The sequence below is a fragment of the Gorilla gorilla genome, chromosome 6 (assembly GCF_029281585.2).
Source record: "Gorilla gorilla gorilla isolate KB3781 chromosome 6, NHGRI_mGorGor1-v2.1_pri, whole genome shotgun sequence".
NCBI classification, from domain to species: Eukaryota; Metazoa; Chordata; class Mammalia; order Primates; family Hominidae; genus Gorilla; species Gorilla gorilla.
The window spans coordinates 75,008,434-75,023,909 of record NC_073230.2 but is presented as its reverse complement, the minus strand read 5'-3'; the positions used below and the strand labels follow the sequence as shown (position 1 = coordinate 75,023,909).

Below are 15,476 nucleotides of genomic sequence, written 5' to 3'. Positions count from 1 at the left end.
TGAAACCACACAGGCAGAATTTACTATCGATTTGTCAGAAATCCACTCTCAAGGTTAAGAGACAGTTTTTGCTAAGGCACTCTGCTGTAAAGTGAACAAATGAGAGCCCAGGGAAGCTTTAGGCTCCTTGATGCTGTTGACCATCAAAGGCTTAAAGCTGGATCTGGAAGAGGCAACTGTGAGGCAAGAGCAAAACCAGAAGAGGCTACCATGAGGCAAAAGATGGGCCTTGAGTGGCCACTGTGAGGCAGAAGATGGGCCAGACGAGGCCATTGTGAGGCAGGAGCTGGTGTAAGAGAGACCACCATGAGACAGGAGCTGGGTCTTGGGAGGCAGATCTGAGGTAGGAGATGGGTCTAGTGAGGCCACTGTGAAAAAGGAGCTGGGCCTAGAGAGGCCAGTGTGAGGCAGAAGCTGGGCTGGTTGAAGCTGCCAGAAGTCAGATAGGAACATGGCCGGGGAAGGCCACCATGAGGCAAGAGCTGGGCCTGGAAAGCCTGCTGCGAGGCAGGAGAAAAGCCTGGAGAGGCCATTGTCAGGCAGGAGCTGGGCCTGTTTAGGCTGCCACGAGGCTGACAGTAGGCCTGGAGAGCTTGATTTGAGAAAATTTTGAGCCTACAAAGGCCACCAGGAGCTGGGCAGAAGCTGAGTCCAAGGAGGTTGTTGTGAGGCAGGAGTTGGGCCTGTAGACACAGCAGGGAGGAAGAGCTCGACCTGGAGAGGATGCCAGGAGGCAGCAACTGGGCCTAAAGAGGCCGACTTGAGGAAGTTCTGGGCCTGGAGAGGCCGCCAAAAGGGAAAAACTGGGCCTGGAAAGGCCGTTGTAAGGAATGAGCTGGGCCTAAAGAGGTCATTGAAAGGCGGGAGCTGGGCTTGTCGAAGCTGCCAAAAGGCAGGAGTTTTGGACTGGGGAGGCTACAGTGAGGCAAGAGCTGGGTGTGGAGAGTCCGCTGTGAGGTAGAGGCTGGGCCTGTACAGGCCTTAAGAAGGCAGGAGCTGGGCCTGGAGAGGCTGACTTGAGTTCAAGTTCTGGGCCTGAAGAGGCCACCAAGTCAAAAGCAGGGCCTGAGAAGGCCACCAAGAGGCATGAGCTGGGCCTGGAGAGGCTGATGGGAGGAAGTTTTGCACCTGGAGAGGCCACCAAAAGGCAGGAGCTGGGCCTGGAAAAACCAACTGGAGGATGATTTGGGTCTTCAGAGGCCACCAGGAGGCAGGAGCTGGGAAAGGAGAGGCCAATTTGAGGATGATTTGGGCCTGCAGAGGTTGCTGGGAGGAAGAGCTGGGCCTGGAGAGGCTGACTGGGGGAAGTTCTGGGCCTGGAGTGGCCAAAAAGCGAAAGCTAGGCCTGGAAAGGCCACCGTGAGGCATGAGCGTGGCCTACAAAGGCCATTGGGAGGCAGCAGCTAGGCCTGTAGAGGCTGCCGAAAGGCAGGAACCTGGTCAGAGGAGGCCACGGTGAGGCAAGAGGTGGGCCTGGAAGGTGCACTGTGAGGTAGAGGCCAACAACAGGCAAAAGCTGGGCCTGGAGCGATGACAAGAGGAATGAGCTGGGCCTAAACAGGCCAGTATGAGAAAGGACCTCAGCCTAGAGAGGCCAGTGTGAGACAGGAGCTGGGCCTGGACAGGTTGCCAGAGGCATCAACTGGGCCTAAACAAGCCATTGTGAGGGAGGAGCTAGGCCTGTTGAGGCTGCTGGGAGGCAGGCGGGAACTTGGCCCACGGAAGCCACTGTGAGGCAAGAGATGGGCCTGGAGAGGGAGCTAAGAGGCAAGAGCGGGGCCTGCAGAGGCTGTTCTCAAGCCAGAGCTGGGTCTGTACAGGCCACTGCAAGGCAGAAGGTGGGCCTAAAGAGCTTGACTTGAGGAAGTTTTGGGCCTACAAAGGCCGGCAGTAGTTGGGCAGGAGCTGAGCCATAAAAGGTTGTTGTGAGGCAGGAGTTGGTCTTGTAGATACAGCCAGGAGGAAGAGCTAGGCCTGGAGAGAATGCCGGGAGGCAGCAACTGGGCCTGGAGAGGCCGACTTGAGGAAGTTTTGGGCCTGGAGATGATGTCCCGGGACAGGAGCTGGGCCTGGAGAGGCCACTGTGAGGCATGAGCTGGGCGTAGAGAGGCCAGTGTGTGGCAGGACCTGGGCCTGTCCAGGCTGCCAGGAAATAGGTGGAAACCTGGCCAGGGAAGGTTGCCATGAGACAAAAGTTGGGCCTGGAAAAACCATCGTGAGGTATGAGCTTGGCCTAAAGAGCCATTGGGTGGCAGGAGCTGGGTGTGTAGAGGCTGCTGAAAGGCAGGCGCTTGGCTTGTGGGGGGCCACGGTGAGGCAGATGCTGGGCCTGGAGAATCTGCTGTGAGGCAGATATTGGGCCCGTAGAGGCTGACAGAAGGCAGGAGCTGGGCCTGGAGAGGCTGCCAGGACACAGAAGCTGGGCCTGAAGAGGCTGCCAAGAGGCATGAGCTGGGCCTAAAGAGACCAGTGTGACAAGAGATCAGCCTGGAGAGGCCGACTTGAGGAAGATTTTGGCCTAAAGAGCCTGTCAGGGGCAGGAACTGGGCCTGGAGAGGCCACCGTGAGGCATGAACTGGGCCTAATGATGCCAGTGTGAGGCAGGAGCTGGGCCTGTCAAGGCTGCTGGGAGGTAGGCAGGAACTTGGCCAGGGATGACCTCCGTGAAGCAAGAGCTGGGCCTGGAGAGGCCATTGTCATGCAGGAGCTGGGCCTATCCAGGCTACCAAGAGGCAGAAGGTTGTGCTGGTGAGCTTGACGTGAGGAAGTTTTGGGCCTACAAAGGCCTCCAGGAGCTGGGCAGGAGCTGAGCCAAAAGAGATTGTTGTGAGGCAGGAGGTGGGCCTGGAGATTCAGCTAGGAGGAAGAACTGGGCCTGGAGAGGCTCACTTGTAGAAGTTCTGTGACTAAAGAGGTTGCCAAAAGGCAAAAGCTGGGCCGGAATGGCCACCATGAGGCAGGAGCTTGGCCTAGAGAGGCCACTGGGAGGCAGGAGCTAGGCCTGTAGAGGCTGCCGAAAGGCAGGAGCTTTGCCTGGGAGGCTGTGGTGAGGCAGATACTAGGCCTGGAAAGTCTGCTGTGAGGCAGAGGTTGGGCCTGTAGAGGCCGATGGGAGGCAGGAGTCTGGGCTGAAATGGCAGACTTGAGAAAGTTCTCAGTCTGGAGAAGCCACCGGGATGCGGGAGCTGGGCCTGGAGAGGCCACCGAGAGGCATGAGCTGTGCCTAAAGAGGCCAGTGTTAGGCAGGAGCTGTGCCTGAAGAGGCGACTTGAGGAAGTTTTGGGCCTGGACAGCCCGTTGGGGGCAGGAGCTGGGCCTGGAGAGGCCACCGTGAGGCATGAGCTGGGCGTAATGAGGTTAGTGTGAGGCAGGACCTGGGCCTGTCGAGGCTGCCAGGAGGCAGGTAGAAACTTGTTCAGGGAAAACCTCCGTGAGGCAAAAGCTGGGCCTGGAGAGTCAGCTGGGAGGCAAGAGCTGGGCCTGGAGATGCTGTTGTCACACAGGAGCTGGGCCTGTCCAGGCCATTGGGAGGCAGAAGGTGGGTCTGGAGAGCTTGACTTGAGGCAGTTTTGGGCCTACAAAGGCCACCAGGAGCTGGGCAGGAGCTGAACCAAAAGAGGTTGTTGTGAGGCAGGAGCTGGGCCTCCAGGCGCAGCCAGGAGAAAGCTCAGCCTGTAGAGGCCACCTGGAGGCAGCAGCTGGGTCTGGAGAGGCCAACGGAAGAAGGCAGGAGCTTGGCCTTGAGAGGCTGACTTATGGACATTTTGGGCCTGTATAGGCTGCCCAGAGGCAGGAGCTCGGACTAAAGAGACTGTTGTATGGCAGGAGCTGGGCCTGTACAGGCCACTGGGAGGCAAAAGGTGGGCCTCAAGAGTCCACTGTAAAACAGGAGCTGAGTCTTGGAAGGTGGCTGTGAGGCAAAAGATGGCCCTTGGGAGGCTGATGAGAGGCAGTAGCTGGGCCTGGTGAGGTTGACTTGAGAACCTTCTCTCTGGGCCTGGAGAGAAGGCTGGGAGGCAGGAGTTGGGCCTAAAGAGGCCATTGTAATGATGGAGCTGGGCCTGTGGAGGCTGCCATGAGGCAGCAGCCTCATCTGTGGAGACTGCCATGAGGTAGGGTATGGGCCTAAATAGGCCATTGTTAGCCACAAGCTTGGCCCGTAGAGGCCGACTGGAGAAAGTTCTGGACCTGGAGAGGCTGCCAGGAGGCAGGAGCTGAGCCAAAAGATTCAAGCGCATTACATTAATTAGGCACTTTATTTCCATTATTACATTGTAGTATATAATGAAATAATTATAGAACTCACCATAATGTAGAATCAGTGGACATGTTAAGCTTATTTTCCTGCAACAAGATGGTCCCATCTGAATTGATGGAAGAAAGTGACAGATAATCAGGTATTAGATTCTCATAGGGACAGCACAACCCAGATCTCTCACATGCATGGTTTGCATAGGATGCATGCTCCTATGAGAATCTAATGCTGCTGCTGATCTGAGAGAAGGCGGAGCTCAGGCGGGAATGTGAGCAATGGGGAGTGGCTGTAAATACAGATGCAGCTTCCCTCACTCAACACCACTCACCTCCTGCTGTGTGGCTCCTTACAGCTCCATGGCTCAGGGGTTGGGGACCCCTGCTGAAGTGCATCCAAAAGGACCATTCCCACACCAGTCTTCATAGCGGTCAAGTGCAGCAACCACTTAGCTCCCAAGGCATGTGCCTCAGCTGGCATTTCATCACAATCAACAGTAAGCAGTAGCTTGAGTCATTGTGAGGTCACTTCCTGGAAATCACCAGCATTCCATTTCCCATTGGCAAGGAGCTCAGCACTGCCCCTTGGATAACCAAACCTATCCCCAGATCCCATCTGGGTGAGTCTATCTCCAGGGACCCTTCTTAGCATATTAGAGTCCAACCAGGAGACATAAACCACTCAAAAGTTTAAAGTGGTAAAATTTAATACAGAGAATTATTCATTATAACAGGGGAACAGCATAATGACAGACTGGCTAGCACAAAGTAAAGAGAACTCTAGAGAATATAGGACTAGCCCAGGCCAGGCATGGTGGCTCATGCCTGAAATTCCAGCAATTTAAGAAGCCAACACAGGAGGACTGCTTGAGGCCGGGAGCTAGAGATTGGCCTGGACAACACAGTGAGACCCTGTCTTTATCCAAAAAAAGAAAAAAATTAGCTGGGAGTGGTGGTGCACACTTGTAGTCCCAGCTACTCAGGAAGCTGAAGTGAGAGAATAGTTTGAGCCTGGGAGGTCAAGGCTACAGTGAGTCATGATTATGCCACTACAGTCAAGCCTGGGTGACGCAGCAAGACCCCATCTCAAACAAAACAACAAAACAACAACAACAACAACCATTTACAGACAGAAAAGAAATAGAGCTAATAAGCTAAGGGAAGATGCTGAAATGTGACCAAGTAATATGCGGTATTTTATCTATTTAAAATAATCAAACAAAAAATAACTTATTAAATTATAATACCCTGTGCTGGCAAAGGTGCAGTGAAATGGACACTTTCTTATACTAGGAGGGGTGTTTAAATTGTACATAGTCTCCCAAGGTAAAGCTTGGCAATTTTTTAAAATAATAGAGACAGGGTCTCACCTTACTGCCTCCTCCAACTCTTGGCCTCAAGCAATCCTCCTGTCTTAGCCTCCAAAGGGCTGGGATTATAGCCAGGAGGCACCCAAAACCTTGTCAATGTACATCAAGGGCAATGAGAATGCCCATTCACCATGACTCACAGTAATCTTACTTCTGGAAATACCTTGGGGAGACAATTCAATCTAAACAAAAGGTCATCTGCATAAACACAGTGAAATTCTGGGAGTAACTGAAAACAGAGTGGTTAAGTTAAATAAGAAACAGTTATAAGAAATTATACTATGGTATTTATAGGCACCTGGTAAAAGGTCAGTTAATGTTAGCTGCTACTTTTTTGTTGCTTTGAGACAGGGTCTTACTCTGTCACCCAGGCTGGAGTGCAGAGGCCTGATCATGACTCACTGCAGTCTCAACCTCCTTGGACTCAAGTGATCTTCCCACAGCAGCCTCCCAAGTAGCTGGGACTACAGGAACATGTCACCACCCTAGGCTAATTCATGTACTTTTCTGTAGGGATGGTGCCTCCTTTGGTTTCCGAGGCCTGTCTCAAACTCTTGGCCTCAAGCCATCCTCCTACCTCAGCCTCCGAAAGTGTTGTGATTACTGGTGTGAGCCACCACACCTGGCCAGCTGCTACTTTTATTATTATTCCTCTCAATTAAAAATAATTTTCATTAAAAATTATCATTTTCAAGGCTATGGAACAATATGTGTCATACAGCATAATTGTAAAAACATATACAGTCATCCCTCGGTATACAGAAAGGATTAGTTCCAGCCCCCCATCTCTGCATATACCAAAATCCATGCATACTCACATTTCACAGTCAGCCCTCTGGAACCCACATATAGGAAAAGTCCAAATATTAGTTGGGCACAGTACCAAGCACCTATAGTCTCAGCCACTTAGGAGGCTGAGGTGGGAGGATCGCTTGAGCCTGGGAGGTTGAGGCTGCAGTTAGCTGTGATGGCACCACTACACTCCAGCCTGGACAATAGAGCAAGACCCTGTGTCAGAAAAAAACAAAACAAAAAAACAAAAAATGGGTTAGAAATTGTGGTGAGGTCTGTTGGGCAAAATTCCATATAAGCAAAGTATAAATTAAGAAGCAAATGGTGATAAATTAGTATGATTGACTTTCTGGAGTTTCTGACAATAAAGGTAAGAAAAATGCAAAACACAGAGACAGAGGGTAAAAAAGAAATTAGTGAAGCATTCTACGAGTTTAATAAAATGACACTGGCCATGTTCGTGCAGCAGCAGTATGTCATGATATGACATACCTTGGAGAGAAGTTAACAGATGAGGAAGTTGATAAAAATCATCAGAGAAGCCAAATACCGATAGCGACAGTCAAGTAAACCACGAAGAATTTACACAACTGATGTCAGCAACGTGGAAATATTGTATAGTGTGTGTTGAAGTTCCTGTACATTATTTGCCTTTTGTTTGAAAGAAATCTATCTACTAAGTTATTCTTGCTATCAAAAGAATATGTGTGAATAAGTCATTTGAACTTATTCTTCTGTTTTTCTACTTTTATCTTCCTGCCATCATCTCATAGCCTTACTTTAGAATTTTTTTATTTTTTTAGAAAATTGAACAAGTGCTCCTTGTGGTGGCTCATACCTCTAGGATGGAAGGCAGGGGTAGAAGGGTCACTTGAGGCCAGGAGTTTGACACCAGCCTGGCCAACAAAGTGAGACCCCATGTCTACAAAATAATTTAAAAATTAGCAAGATGTCATCATGTATACTTACAGTCCCAGCTACTCAGGAAGCTGAGGCAGGAGGATCCTTAGCCCAGGAGTTCAAGGCTGCAGTGAGCTGTGATTGCACCACTGTACTCCAGCCTGGGTGACAGGGTGAGATCCCATCTCCTAAAATAAAAAAGAAAGAAAGAAAATAGACCAAGTGCAAGTTGTATGTGGCTTATTCTGAATATTTCTAAACTAGAAGTTCTCAATCTTTCGGGGTCTAGCATCCCTTTACATTTTTTAACTTTATTGAAGATCTCTTTTTCTTTATATAAATAATTATATTAAAATTAGAAAATAAGACAAAATTTAAAAAATATTATTCATTACATAATAATAAAACTATTACATGTTGATATAAGTAATACAAGACAAAATTTTTAAAATATTTGGCCAGGCGCAGTGGCTCATGCCTGTAATCCTAGCACTTTGGGAGGCCGAGGTGGGCGGGTCACAAGGTCAAGAGATCAAGACCATCCTGGCCAACATGGTGAAACCCCGCCTCTACTAAAAATACAAATATTAGCTGGGCGTGGTGGCACACGCCTGTAATCCAGCTACTCGGGAGGCTGAGGCAGGAGAATCATTTCAACCCAGGAGGCGGAGGTTGCAGTGAGCTGAGATCGCACCACTGCACACCTGCCTGGTGACAGAGCGAGACTCTGTCTCGAAAAAAAAAATTTTATTATTCATTAAATATTAATAATAAAACAATTACATGTTGATATAATACTTTTTTTTTTTGAGACGGAGTCTCGTTCTTTCATCCAGGCTGGAGTGAAGTGGCGTGATCTCGGCTCACCATAACCTCCGCCCCCCAGGTTCAAGCGATTCTCCTGCTTCAGCCTCCCGAGTAGCTGGGATTACAGACGCCTGCCACCATGCCTGGCTAATTTTTGTATTTTTTTAGTAGAGACAGAGTTTTGCCATGTTGGCCAGGCTGGTCTCGAACTCCTGACCTCAGGTGATCCACCCGCCTGGCTCTCCCAAAGTGCCGGGATTACAGGCATGAGCCACTGCGCCCACCCTGATTAATATATTTTTTAAAACACTGATTAGTCAGGCAACAACACTGGGCAAGGGTCTCCTCATTGCCAGTGACACAAACCCCACTGCACGGCTCCGGGGTTGCAAGGGCTGCAGAGACAAAAGGCTCTAACTTGAGATTTTATTATTTTATTTGTATTTCTATTTGTGTTGTGAGACAGGTCCTGCTCTGTCACCCAGATTGGAATGTGGCTATGCACTTGTAGCTCACTGCAGGCTCGACCTCCTGGGCTCAAGCCATCTTCCTGCCTCAGCTCCCCAGTAGCTGGTACTACCGTTGAGTGCCACCATACCTGGCTATTTTTCAAATTTTTTGTAGAGTGAGGGGTCTTGCTACGTTGCCCAAGCTGGCCTCAAACTCCTGACAGCTCAAGAGATCTGCCCACCTCAGCCTCCTGAGTAGCTGTGACTACAAGTACATATCACCATGCGTAGCTACATTTATTTTATTTTATTAAATATTGAAAAATATTTTTGGCCGGGTGTGGTGGCTCATGCCTGTAATCCCAGCACTTTGGGAGGCCGAGGTGGGCGGATCACCTGAGGTTGGGAGTTTGAGACCAGCCTGACCAACATGGAGAAACCCCGTCTCTACTAAAAATACCAAATTAGCCAGGCGTGGTGGTGCATGCCTGTAATCCCAGCTACTCAGGAAGGCTGAGGTGGCAGGAGAATCACTTGAACCCAGGAGAATCGCTTGAACCCAGGAGGTGGAGGTTGCGGTGAGCCGAGATTGAGCCATTGCACTCCCGCCTGGGCAACAAGAGCAAAACTCCATCTCAAAAAGAAAAAAAAAGAAAAATATTTTTGTAGAGAGGAGGTCTTGCTATGTTGCCCAGGCTGGTCTTGAATTCCTGTCCTTAAAAGATACTCCCATTTCTGCTTTCCAAACAGCTGGGACTACAGGCATGAGCCACTGTACTGAGCCTGAAGAGATTTCTTTAATCTAGCATCCCATACTTGACAGGATTGAGAAAGGCAGTAGTGGTTTTTAAAATTACTTCATAATTCAGTAAGAATCTAACTCAACCTTGACCCCTGCCTTCTCTCACACCCCACATCCAGTCTGTCAGGAAATCCTGTTGACTGTCTTCAACACATACTGAAGATCCCCACCCACCAACTCCCTGGCCTCCTCTCCTACTTCTCTCCTCTGACCATCTCTCAACACCACCATGACCCTGGTCAAGACTACTATCATCTCCCGCCTGGATGTTGCCACAGCTTGGCCCCCATGCTTCTACCCAAATCTTCCCACAGTCTTTCTCAACTCAGCAGCCAGAGAATGCTTTTAAATAGGCAGACAGATCATGTCGCCTCTCTGCTCAGAACCCTCTTGAATTTCCTATCTAGCCCAGCAATAACCTCCCAGGGCTTACACGGTCTGTACTGATCCCTGCCCAGCAACTCCCTGGCCTCCAGCCCTAATTCTCTCCCTCTTTCCTTCTGCTCCACTGGCCTCCTTCCAGAGCCTCAGACACACCTCAGACAGTTTATTCAGTTGTTTCTGCCCACAATCCTCTTCCCTCAGCACCTTGGCCAGCTCCTTGCCCTCCTTCAAGTCTTGGCTTAATTTTCACTTAGGAGGCCACTCCTGATCATACTATTTAACATTGCCATCTGTCCCCATGCCCACCATGCTAATTTCTTCCCTCCTTTCTTTCCTTCCCTCCCCTCCCCTCCCCTGTCCTCCCTCCCTCCCCCCACCTCCCTTCATTTTTTTGACAAGATCTCACTCTTGTTACCAAGGTTGGAGTGCAGTGGCACAATCACAGCTCACTGCAACCTCAAATTCCCAGGCTCAAGCGATCCTCCCACCTCAGCCTCCCTAGTAGCAGGTACTACAGGTGCATACCATCATGCCTGGCTAATTTTTTTAGTATTTTATTTTATTTTATTTTGAGATGGAGTTGCACTCTTCTTGCCCAGGCTGAAGTGCAATAGTGTGATCCTGGCTCACTGCAACTGCTACCTCCAAGATTCAAGTAATTCTCCTGCCTCAACCTCCCAAGTAGCTGGGATCACAGGCATGTGCCACCATGCCCGGCTAGTTTTTGTATTTTTAGTAGAAATGGGGTTTTGCAATGTTGGCCAGGCTGGTCTTGAACGCCTGACCTCAGGTGATCCACCCACCTCGGCCTTCCAAAGTGCTGGGATTACAGGCATAAGCCACTGCGCCTGGCCAATTTTTTTTTTTTTTTTTGTAGACACAAGGTCTCACTATGTTGCATAGGCTGGTCTTGAATTCCTGGCCTCAAGTGATCCTCCTGCCTAAAATTCCTACGGATTGCTGGCATAAGCCACCATGCCTGGCTTCATGTTCCTTTCTTCTTGCTGCTGCAACATAGTTTGCAATTTCCTAAATTTAGTGGCTTAAAACACTACAAATCTACCATCTTACAGTTCTGGGGGCCAGAAGCCCAAACTAGATTTATTAAGGCTAAAGTCAAGGTGTCAGCAGGGCTGCATTCCTTTTGAAGGCTCTAAAGTGTTTCCTTGGCTTTTCCAGCTTCTAGAAGCCACCCCCATTCCTTGGATCATGGCCCCCAACTCCATCTTCAAAGCCAGAAGTGAAGCATCTTCAAATCTCCCTCTCTGACCTCTGCTTCCATCATCACATCTCCTGCTCCAATTCTGACTCTCCTACCCTCTTTCTTTTATAAAGACTCTTGTGATTGCTGGGCATGGTGGCTGCCACACATAATCGCAACAATTTGGGAGACCAAGGCAGAAGGAACATCTGAGGCCCAAAGTTTGAAACTAGCCTGAACAACATAGAGAGACCCCACATCTAGAAAAAAATGAAAATAAATGTGAGCTGGATGTGGTGTGTGCCTGTAGTCCCAGCTACTTGAGAGGCTGAGGTAAGATGATCACTTTAGCCCAGGAGTTTGAGATCAGCCTGGGCAACATAACTAAATTTCATCTCTACAAAGATGAGCTGGGCATGGGTGACATGCACGTGTAGTCCCAGCTACTTGGGAGGCTGAGGTAGGAGGATTGCTTGAGCTCAGGAGGTCAAAGCTATAGTGAGCTATGATCACATTGCTGCACTCCAGCCTGGATGACACAGGGAGATTCCGCCTCAAAAAAAGAAAACAAAAGAAATATATATCTGGTCTCTGTCCCTGGTTCCTGGTAGAGGGCTTCTAAAGCCCTTATAAAGACCTCAGTGTTAGAGGTGATAGGAGCATCTTTTGTTTTAATATTTGGTCTTGGTCCCAGGTTTCTGACACAAGAGCCTTTAAGAACTTTGGGATCTCCAGCATGACAAGAATGCATTTGGTGATGTTGTTGAGATGACTGGGTGACTGCAAGCTCCTAGATTTTTTCAGGAGGAGGACTGATTGCCAGAAAAAGCAACCACATGATTAGAGGCTTGGAACTTTCAGCCTCATGCACTGAACTCCAGGAGGAAGAGGGGCTGGAGATTGACTTAATCACCAACTGCCAAAGATTTTATCAATCGTGCTTGCATAATAAAGCCTCCATAAACACCCTGAACAACAGGGTTTGCAGAGCTTCTGGGGTTGTTGAACACAGGAGATTCTGGGAGGGCAGCATGTTCAACAGAGGGCATGGGAACTCTGTGCTCCCAAAGTTACCTTGCCCTGGGCATCTTTCTTTTCTTTTTTTTGAGACAGGGTCTGGCTCTTTTGTCCAGGCTAGAGTACAGTGGCACAATCTCAGCTTACTACAACCTAAGCCTCCCCAGTCCCCAGCTCAAGGCATCCTCTCACCTCAGCTTCCCTAGTAGCTAGAACTATAGGTACACAACACCACACCCGGCGTTTTTTTTTTTTTTTTTTTTGTAGAGACAGGTTTTCACCATGTTGCCCAGGCTGGTCTCAAACTCCTGAGTTTAAGCAATCCTCCCACCTCGGCCTCCCAAAGTGCTGGGATTACAGGCATGAGTCACAACATCCAGCATGTACATCTCTTTCATTGGCTGTTTCTGAGATGTATCCTTTACAATGAACCTGTAATAGGAAATGAACTGGCCAGATGTGGTGGCTCACATCTGTAATCCCAGCACTTTAAGAGGCTGAGGTGGGAGGATCGCTTGAGCCCAGGAATTTGTGGCCAGACTGGGCAACACAACAAGACCCCATCTATACAAAAAAATAAAAGAAATTAGCCAGATGTAGTGGTGCAGGTGTGTAGTCTCAGCTACTAGGGAGGCTGAGGTGGGAGGACCACTTGAACCCAGGCAGTCCAGGCTGCAGTGAGCTATGACTGCACCACTGCACACCAGCCTGGACAACAAAATGAGACCCTGTCTCTAAGAAAAAAATAAAATAAACTGTTTTTTTGAGTTCTGTAAACTGTTCTAGCAAATTATTAAACCCAAGAAGAGGGTCATGGGAACCCCGATTTGTAACAGGTTGGTCAAAAGTACAGGTAACAACCTAGGACTTGCCACTGGCATCTGAAATGAGGGTGGTCTCGTGGTACTGAGCCCCTAACCTGTGGGGTCTGTGTCAACTCCAGGTAGTGTCAGAATAAAATTGTGGGATACCCAGTTAATATCCAGAGCATTGGAGAACTTGGTGTAGAAACTCCACACACACATTCAGTCAGAAGTGTGTGAGTAGAGACTAACATGGGCTTTTCTTTCACCTGTCTACCTGCTTAACTGCATAGGAGAGGCAATACGTGGTGCTCATGAACAAAGCAAACATTAAAGTCAGACCAGACCTGACATTTGACTCAGTCTTAATATCCAGGTAAGCTTGGGCAAATCACTCATTATTCCTAAGTCTTCATCACTTCATTCACAAAATGGGGATAACTGTGGCACCTACCTGTGATTTTGTGAGAACTAATGAAATACTATGATTGGTGTTATTGTGATCATTATACCTATTCTAAACTATTTGACAAGGACAGGGATGCATAATAACATTAACAGATTACAAACTGTAATGAGGTCTCTTGGGCAAAATTCCATACAAGCAAATTACTGTCTCTCCAAAGCATTCCTGCCACACTTAATTCACCATTCCCTGAATAAAATGTGCCATCTTCATTGTCCAGGTCTGTGCAGTGCTGGTTTCCCTGCCTGGGCAGCTCACTCCATCCCATCCCAGCCCATTCCCCATCCCTCCACCTCCCCCTTCCCTCCCCACTCTCATACAACTCTTCCTCATCTTTCAGGACCCGGTTTCAATGTCACCTTAACTGGAAGCTTCTCTCACCCTTCAGAAGAGCTTCCCATTGCACTTGAGGCATGCACTATTATTTGATCATTTTTGAGTTATAGTCCAAGTCTTTTTGTACCTGAATAAGATGTTGCCCAGTCAGTCTCTCTTCCTGGATTCTGAAGTCTTTCATGGTAGATTCAGCTGGAAGTGACAAAAAGACATTCTTTTGAAAAAGAGGGATGACACAGACAGACGTAAGTTCTTAAACGGTTTAAATGGTATGTGAAAATTTAACAAAATTCAAAGGCTTGTGGGGAACACTTAGGAGGAAAAGTTACTGGGAATGTTATAAAGGGTTAATTTATATTTTATCGTACTTTATTTTATTTTATTTTTTGAGACAGAGTCTCATTCTGTTACCTAGGCTGGAGAGCAGTGGTGTAATCAGGGCTCACTGCAGCCTCAACTACCTGGGCTCAGGTAATCTCACTTAATCTTTATTTGGTTTAAGAAACTCAGTCTTGGTTGAGCATAGTGGCTTATGCCTACAATCTCAGCACTTTGGGAGGCTGAGAGGGATATATTACTTGAGGCAAGCAGTTTGAGATCAGCCTGGGCAACATATTAAGACCCTGTCTCTACCAAAAAAACAGAGTGAATTTGTGGAAGACAATTTTTCCACAGACTGGGGGTGAAGGAAATGATTTTGGGATGATTCAAGTGCATTACATATATTGTGCACTTTATTTCTATTATTATTACATTGTAATATATAATGAAATAATTATACAACTCACTATAATGTAGAATCAGTGGGATCTCTGAGCTTGTTTTCCTGCATCAAGACTGTTCAACTGGGGTGATGGGAGACAGTGACAGATCATCAGCCATTAGATTCTCACAAGGAGCGTGCAACCTAGATCCCTCACATGCACAGTTCACAACAGGGTTCGTGCTCCTATGAGAATTTAATGCTGCTGCTGATCTGACAGGACATGGCGCTCAGGTGGTCATGGGAGCGATGGGAGGGGCTATAAATACAGATGAAGTTTCCCCTCACTCGCCCGCTGCTCACCTCCGGCTCTGTGGACCTGTGGTTGGAGACCCCTGCTTGAGTGCATTCAAAAGGATCCATCCCATGCCATTCTTCAGAGTCATCTTTACTGCCGCCGTGGTCAAGTGTAGCACCCCTAAGCTCGCAGGGCATATGCTTCAGCTAGCATTTCATCACAATCAACAAGTGGTAGCTTGAGTCATTGTGAGGTCAGTTCCTGGAAATCACCAGCATCCCGTGTCCCATTGGCAAGGAGCTCAGCTCTGCTCCTTGGATAACCAAACCTGTGCCCAAATCCCATCTGTGTGGGTCTATCTCCTGGTACCCTTCCTAGCATCAATTCTGTATTTGTAGGAGTCCAATCAGGAGATATAAACCATTCAAAAGTTTAAACTAGAATGGGCAAGGTGGCTCAAACCTGTAATTCTAGCACTTTGGGAGGCCAAGGCGGGTGGATCGCTTTGAGCTCAGGAGTTTGAGACCAGCCTGGGAAGTAGGGTGAAACCCCATCTCTACAAAAAACACAAAAATTAGCCGGGTGTGGTGGTACATACCTGTAATCCCAGCTACTCGGGAGTCTGAGGCAGAATTGCTTGAGCCTGGTAAGTGAAGGTTGAAGTGAGCAGAGATTGTGCCACTGCACTCCAGCCTGGGTGACAGAGTGAAAGCCAGTATCAAAAAATAAAAGTAAGAATATATATATGTAATTTTAATATAAAAAGTATTAAATTTTGGCTGGGCGCGGTGACTCACGCCTGTAATCCCAGGAATTTGGGAGGCTGTAGCAGGCAGATCACCTGAGGTCGGGAGTTTGAGACCAGCTTGACCAACATGGAGAAACACCGCCTCTACT

The 15,476-nt window shown here is 48.4% G+C and overlaps 1 long non-coding RNA gene and 2 pseudogenes across 2 annotated transcripts; all 3 read right to left on the bottom strand.

Moving 5' to 3' along the window:
• LOC109027608 (putative uncharacterized protein FLJ44672) lies at positions 1-2,693 on the bottom strand (annotated as a pseudogene).
• Positions 1-4,867, bottom strand: LOC134758805 (putative uncharacterized protein FLJ92257; annotated as a pseudogene).
• Positions 4,868-5,856: 989 nt separating this feature from the next.
• LOC129523665 (uncharacterized) lies at positions 5,857-14,790 on the bottom strand. Of its 2 annotated transcripts, none has more exons than XR_008667235.2 (4): positions 14,645-14,790; positions 13,706-13,770; positions 7,379-7,501; positions 5,857-6,629 (listed from the first exon to the last, which is right to left on the bottom strand). It is a non-coding gene; the product is annotated as an uncharacterized lncRNA (long non-coding RNA). The 2 variants fall into 2 exon arrangements; XR_010134531.1 differs by having other exon boundaries at positions 7,383-7,501.
• Between the last annotated feature and the right edge of the window lie 686 nt (positions 14,791-15,476).